This window comes from Engraulis encrasicolus, chromosome 14, assembly GCF_034702125.1.
Source record: "Engraulis encrasicolus isolate BLACKSEA-1 chromosome 14, IST_EnEncr_1.0, whole genome shotgun sequence".
Lineage (NCBI taxonomy): Eukaryota > Metazoa > Chordata > Actinopteri > Clupeiformes > Engraulidae > Engraulis > Engraulis encrasicolus.
Genome location: NC_085870.1, coordinates 49,597,047 through 49,604,546, shown reverse-complemented (window position 1 = coordinate 49,604,546; position 7,500 = coordinate 49,597,047). Strand labels below are relative to the sequence as shown.

Here is a 7,500-nt window from a genome sequence, read left to right as displayed (position 1 = left end):
ACTGATGATCAGAGTTGCTAACAAAGTTCAAGGTCAGCGGTTAAGGCGTTAAAAAATCAGATGCTAAATGCACAGACTATTACACCAGCACCACACACACACACACACACACACACACGTATACACATTAACACACCAGAACCACACACTCAAGCCAAAGCACAATCTACTGTACATACATGCTAAGTTTGAAAGCTATATGAATGCTAACTCTGTGCTCAGACATAAGCACTGCCCTGAGACACAGTCAGACAGTATTTCAACTGATTCTAAATGAGGAAGACTTTTTCTATTTATTGACTCAGATGGCCTGCACAAGATTTCCAATATGATAACAATCATAATATAAAATAATAATACATCTGTTTCATATAGCACATTTTATGGTACTCAAAGCCTCTTTATATGCCTGAACTTTTCCACACAAAAGGCAAAGAAACAATTTTGAACTATGCATGTTTATGATCAAAGCTAATGTGGGCCTACATGCACACACGTTCAAAGCCAAATGGCAGCTAATTCTAAGAGTTAAGAGCAATTCAAACATAAGCTCCCATTTCAAACTCATGTCAAGCATGCAATCCTCCTTTATTCTCCTCTGTTCCCTGTGTGTGTGTGTGTGCGTGCATGCGTGCGTGCGTGCGTGCGTGCGTGCGTGCGTGTGCGTGTGTGTGTGTCCACCCTTATCCCTTATTTCCTGTTCTCTTCTAAATATACACCAGTGTTTCCCACAGAAATTTTGGAAACTATGGGGGCAGCCGGGATTTGTTTGTGCCGGGGGGGGGGGGGGGGGGGGTGGTCTTTTCACAGGCCTTTTTGGGGGGGTGGGGGGTGGCGGGGGTATTCACGCAGTGTAAATGCAAAATGGCAAAACAATGAGTGCAGTATGACATTGGCGCATGGAGAAACTATAGGCCTACGCCTACATTTCAGCCATTTATATTTTGAGAAATAAGGCTACATAATACACATGCAGGGGTCTATGTAATTAAAAAAATAATAAAACAAAATAGGAGCAGAGATAAGAATTTAAGATTGCTGTGAAATTGTTAACGCATAAACAAAAAGGGTCTAAGAGGGTAGGCTATGCCTTTTCCCCACACACACATAGGCGTACACATTCTACATGAGGGGTGCTGGTCACAGGGCCAGTTTTTCAAAATTCCTCCCATTAAAAGGGCTGAACAACATATTAGACATTTATGTCTATATTCACATTCATTACACATTCATTTCTATATGCAGCCCGATGTCTCCTCTGCCTTGTCAATGAAGGTCTGTCACCTAACTCATTACAACTGTAAAACGTGTTAACACTAACTAACTAGTTAACACTACTAACTAGTAAACTCATCCCAACTGTCCCTTCTCGGAAGGTTTTTTTTTTTTATTGCTCCCAAACCCAAGTTAACTACAACAACTTGACAAGGCTTTTGATCCCTCTCTCTTTCAAGCACTTGTGGTTTTCTCTATAGGATGTATTTACTCCAGGAGGAAAATGCGAAGGAAATCGTAATTGAAATCGCTTTTAACAAACACGGAAATCGTAAAAAAAAAAAAAAAAAAAAAAAAAAAAATTTTTTTTTTTCTTTTTTTTTTTNTTTTTTTTCATTTTCGGAAACTATGGCGGCCAAATTTAAACTATGGCGGGCCGCCATAGTTTTCTCAATGTATGGGAAACACTGTACACACACACTCCATTGCCTCTTCAAGGTGTGAAAGACACATACAAGTAGTCAAACACACACACACGCACACACACACACGCACACACACAAACACACACACACACACACAGGGGAGAGAAGAGAAGAGAAGATCAGTGCCTTAATATAGCACATCACTTTCAATTCCTCTTTCCAGGCACACCGCACCCTGTTCCACTGGGGAGGAATTCACCAGTGCTCTCCCCCCATGAAGGAGGTACCCTCACCATGCTACCACCCCGCCCCATTGCATGGGTAAGGCATAAAATGCTCTTTCCTCGTGTGCGGTGAGCACTGCGTGCTGCAGAGTGCTGTGTTACAATGACGATGGCAGTTTCCCAGGGGGGGCTTTCACTAGCACTGGCTATCACGACACCAAAGGCCTGATACATTACATTACATTTAGCTGACACTTTTATACAGAGTGACTTACATTTACTATTTTTTCAGGGTATTGGTTACAGTCCCTGGAGCAATGTGGGGTTAGGTGCCTTGCTCAAGGGCACTTCAGCCATGGATGCAGGTGTAGGGAGAGGTCAGGTGGGATTCGAACCTACAACCCTCATATTGTAAGACCAACTCCCTAACCGTTAGGCCACGGCTCCCCAGCCAGACCAAGGCCGTGATATACCCAGGGCCAAAGTCTGATATTGGCCCTGATACACCCAGGCCAAATGCTCCGATGGGGGCAGTGGTGGCTCAGGTGATAGCGGAACCCCACTCCCCCTGACCCCATGTATGTGTCCTTGAGCAAGATACTTAACCCCACATTGGTGACAGGGTGGTACCACCCTGCCGCCAGTTTGTGAATGTGAGGGTGAATGGGTGAATGTGAGGCAAACATAGTAAAGCGGTTTGAGTACAAGCAGGAGTGGAAAGGCACTATTTAAATGCAGTCCATATTGCCATCTGATATACGGTAGGGACACATACACGCGAATTTGCGAACTTTGCCATTCATTCCTATGAGAGAGGCGAAGGCAAGCGAACAGGAGCGAAGCGAAGCGAAATTATTGAAGAAAGTTTAATGTTACGCAAATGAGGAGCGAATTCGCCTGCCGCGGCCCAATCAAATCAACAACATAACTGTCCCATTCCATTTGATTCGCCGCGCCGACCTGATGACGGTTGGATTTCGCCTCTCTTCGCTTCGCTTGCTTCGCCTCCTATGTGTCCCTACCGATAGCCAGGCCAGAGCTGTGATATGCTCAGACCAAAGCTCTGTTATTGGGCCTGATATACAGGTACATGGGCTTACCATTTGTAAACAATCCCTGGCTGTGCGACCCTGGCTGTGCACTGTTCAACTTCTGATTGTTTTGAAACTGCTGTCGGTCAAAAGAGCTCACGTGGTTGGCTGCTTAGCCTCTTGCCCTTCCTCAGAACACAAATGTTTGCAAATGAAAAACTGAAAGACCGACTTGTGGTATTGTGTGTTATTGCTGAGATGACTAGGAGATGAGATGAGCTGCTGTGCGGTTTCTGTTTCATGTTGGCGGCCTCATGACAAAACTTCCCCGTTTAAAAACCCCAGTCATGAGCAGGGGGTGAATCATCATCACACACACACACACACACACACACACACACACACACACACACACACACACACACACACACACACAGGCAAACACAGGCAAACACATAGCACGCACACACGTCGCACGCATCATCATCATACACTACACACACGATCAAACACATGCACGCACAAAAAAATAGACTGTACACAAACACAAATTCACATATTCATTCATGCATGATATATGCATTGAAAACTAGATACCCTGAGCTCTCTCTCTCTCACACACACGCATTCGCGCACCCACGCACGCACGCACGCACACGCACACGCTCGCCCTCTCTCTCTTTCTTTCATCCCCCCCACCCCTACACACACACACACACACACACACACACACACACACACACACACACACACACACACACACACACACACACACACACACACACACACACACACACACACACACACACACACACACACGTAATGGTTGGTATTTCAGTAGCTTGGAATAATAGCAGGTGTCCATGTAAAAATCAAAACAGCACGCAACCTCAATAATAAGCACAGAATTATCTGAAGTGTTTACCATTACAATGTCTGGAGTTGTTTTTAAAATAGTCATTATCAACATCATGGTTATGGTTAAACCAATCCATTTTCACAGTATTGTGTATGAAAAAATTGCAGTCATATCCATGGTTAATGTAAAGTCTTTTGGAACCAGATTGACAAGACGGTCATGCCTGGCCACACACACACACACACACACACACACACACACACACACACACACACACACACACACACACACACACACACACACACACACACACACACACACACACACACACACACACACACACACACACACACACACATATTTATCACTCACTCACCTGTCTGGGGTGAAAGTGGGGATACTGGCGTGTGAGTGGTCCTCTGTGTTCTGTTTTGCTTTACATCTCTCTCCTCCCGCAACAGATGAAGATGGAGGGGGGCAGGCGCTTCACACTACAAAACACACACACACACACACACACACACACACACACACACACACACACACACACACACACACACACACACACACACACACACACACGCAAGCACACACACACGCACAAAAACACTCATGTCAGGACCACATACTCATATATATGACAAGACCACATGCTGTAACATCATACAACACGCACACACACACAGTGGCCCTTATTTATCAAACTAGCGTAGAAACCATAGCAGAAATGAGCACAGATCTTGTCGTACGACGAGGCTCACGTGAGATTTACTAAACATGTGTACCTCTCCAATCTCATCGTAAGAGCGAGCGGCTGTTGATAAATCCAGCGTCTGAAAACCATCGTAATTAGAATAATCACACCTTCTCTAAACTGGCGGGAAGGAGACCGCACCCCTGAGTTTGCGACATGGAGAGACGCAAACCGGCTAAAACATCCACGTTTCTGGTTGATTGACAGCTTGAAATTAGGCTTTAGGCGAGGTAGACAACAAAATAACACGTGGAAATAATCAACAGCAGTAGTCAACACTGTTTCGGTTCTCAATATGGAAGGGGTAGAGATTGATTTCCAAATAATGATGGTTAGCCCACAATGAAATGTTTGATTGACTACAGTAGACATAATGAAGATATTTTTAATGAATATTATTTAAATATATGAAAATTAAATATGATTATCTTTTGTAAACGAGGTCAAGAAAAGGGTCCTACGTGAAACTGGCCAACAAACAGTGCCCAAACAATTGGTTGGGGAAGGAGAGTTGTACATGTCCAGTGCGCTACATCCTTCTCGCGCTCATGTGCGCTTCTCTCCAGCGCTCCAGTCCTTCGACCGGATAGCCCTTTTACCACCTATGGAGTGGACGACTATAAAATGTTATAGGACACACACGTGGTGTAGCCTATATTCGGATAGTAGTTGTGTGCCTCTGCGATCAAACGTTGAAACTCAACCGGGAGATTATTAGGCTACTGTCTGTAGGTTATTGATTGATGTGCGCATGAACTCCCAGCTGTTAAAAAGAACGGACGTCGGTCATTCATCCCACGACTGAAGGCACATTCCGCGGCTGTAGGCCTATATTGCACAAATATTCACACATCACGTCAAATCACAAATTAGAAGTCTCTTGTTCCTATGCCAAATTAACGCAGCGCTCTCAGGAAGGGTGCACCAATTCAAACAGGTAGACGTTGGCTTATAGCCAAAATATACAATGTAAAAACATTTTGTAATTATGTAGGCCACATATTTATGATAATGAGTTGTTGCGCTACAACTGCTGCTCAAGTTGGTGATCATAGTCATCTCAAGTCCAACTTGAAAACGGCGTACACCGTCTGAGAGCAGTCGTAGGATTTCATCTTTCCTGCGCTTACGATGAGATTTGATAAATACCAACTGGTCGTAGAAAAAGAACGTACGCACGATGTACGTATGATTCTCGTCGTACACTGCCTTGATAAATGAGGGCCAATGTGTGATTTTGCATTTTAGGATATGCACACAGAGCATACTATTCAAACTTTTACCACTCCACTTTTACCACTACTTCTACAATTGTTCTTAACCCTAAGCCACAGCAACGACAACATCGACATGACAAACAACAATAAAAGTAACAACAACATAAACAATGACAACAACAACAACAACAACCGCAACAACAACATAAACCGTGACAACAAGAACAACAGCAACATGTCAACAACAGCAGCAGTAGCTAGATGTCTGGCATATGGTAGCAGAAGTAGCCACCGCAGAGATCCATGGTTAAAATAGAGCGGTGGTTCTTAACTGGTGGGTCGGGACCTAAAAGTGGGTCGCAGAGGGGTCCTGGGTGTGTCACGGAGCTGTGGTGTAAAAAATGTATTAATTTTCCCTTTTATTGCCAGTCCCAACATTGAGACAAGATGCCGTAATGAATAAATGACTGTCATGTCAAAGAGAGGGTGGAACATTGTTACTGCTCGTCTCCACCAGCTGATAGACATGTTGCATGTTGCAAAATGCAATTGCTGATTCAAAACATACTGTATGTATTAGAGATGCACCGGATCCAAGATCCGGTTCCGGATCCGGCAGGATAATAGGGTTTTTCACAGGATCCGGATCCGGTTCCAGGATCCAGGATCCGATAACCGAGGCTTTTCAGTCAAAATAGTTTGAGCCAACGTGATAAAAAGGGCCCACGTGTGTGAGTATGCTATGTGTTTCAACCCTTTCATAGGATCCGGTATCCGGTTCCGGATCCGGCAGGATCTTAAGCAGTGGATCCGGTATCCGGTAGGATCCTAAAAATCAAGCTCCGGTGCATCTCTAATATGTATGCCATCAAATGCATAGTTATATTTTTGCTAAGTGGAATACATGGACAAGTCTGCGACAGTGTGACGCAAATTGGGTCACACAACGTCATGTCCGTGAAAAATGTGTGGTCCCAAAACTATTCCAGTTAAGAACCACTGAAATAGACCTCAGATTGCTCATTACCCATGACTGTACAACAGCAGACAGAGCAAGCAGAGAAGTGGATATTACAGTACAGCTTAACATCAAACTATTAGGCATATATTATAACATTCAGCCTACAAACACACAGTCCAGAACATTGATAAACTGTACATACTCCAAACGGATAGTATAGGCTTATTGTAACTTCACACACATACAGCATTCAACACTACAGACAGATATGTATGATGACTCAAGATAACACTCATTGGCCAGCTAGCTATTGAAGGCTAATGCTGTTAATTACAGTCATGAATTAATTAGCCAGCTAAAGCGACCAGTCTTTTGTAGTATGTACATAAGAGACACGTACACATGCAGGCACGCACACGCTCACGCACACACACACACACACACACACACACACACACACACACACTCAAAGGCATCAAGGATTAAGATAACTCAGATAGCCTAATTAACACTGTTAATATTGCTATTAATTACAGTCAGAAATAGACGACTCTCCGACGGATAGTATTTACAGAATACCAGCACAGATGCACAGCAGTCAATACTACACAGGAGCGTATTAAGATAGCCACGGCTAATTAAAGGTGTTAATACCGCTAACAGTGCTAACGGTATTAATTACCACCAGATATAAACTTTGTTTACATATCACTACAACAACCTAACATTATTAACATGGTCAAGATAGCTCATAACACACAACACAACAGTATATAATAACTTGTTTACACACTCAGAGGCGACGCCACAGAGG

General features: G+C 43.8%; 1 protein-coding gene across 1 annotated transcript in view; it reads right to left on the bottom strand.

Moving 5' to 3' along the window:
- Window positions 1-7,500, bottom strand: part of tfeb (transcription factor EB) — an 89,554-nt gene that overhangs the window by 52,594 nt on the left and 29,460 nt on the right. Inside the window, exon 2 of the mRNA XM_063216706.1 lies at window positions 4,131-4,245. The gene's annotated coding sequence lies outside the window, so the exon portion shown is untranslated. The remainder of the gene's footprint in view (window positions 1-4,130; window positions 4,246-7,500) is intronic.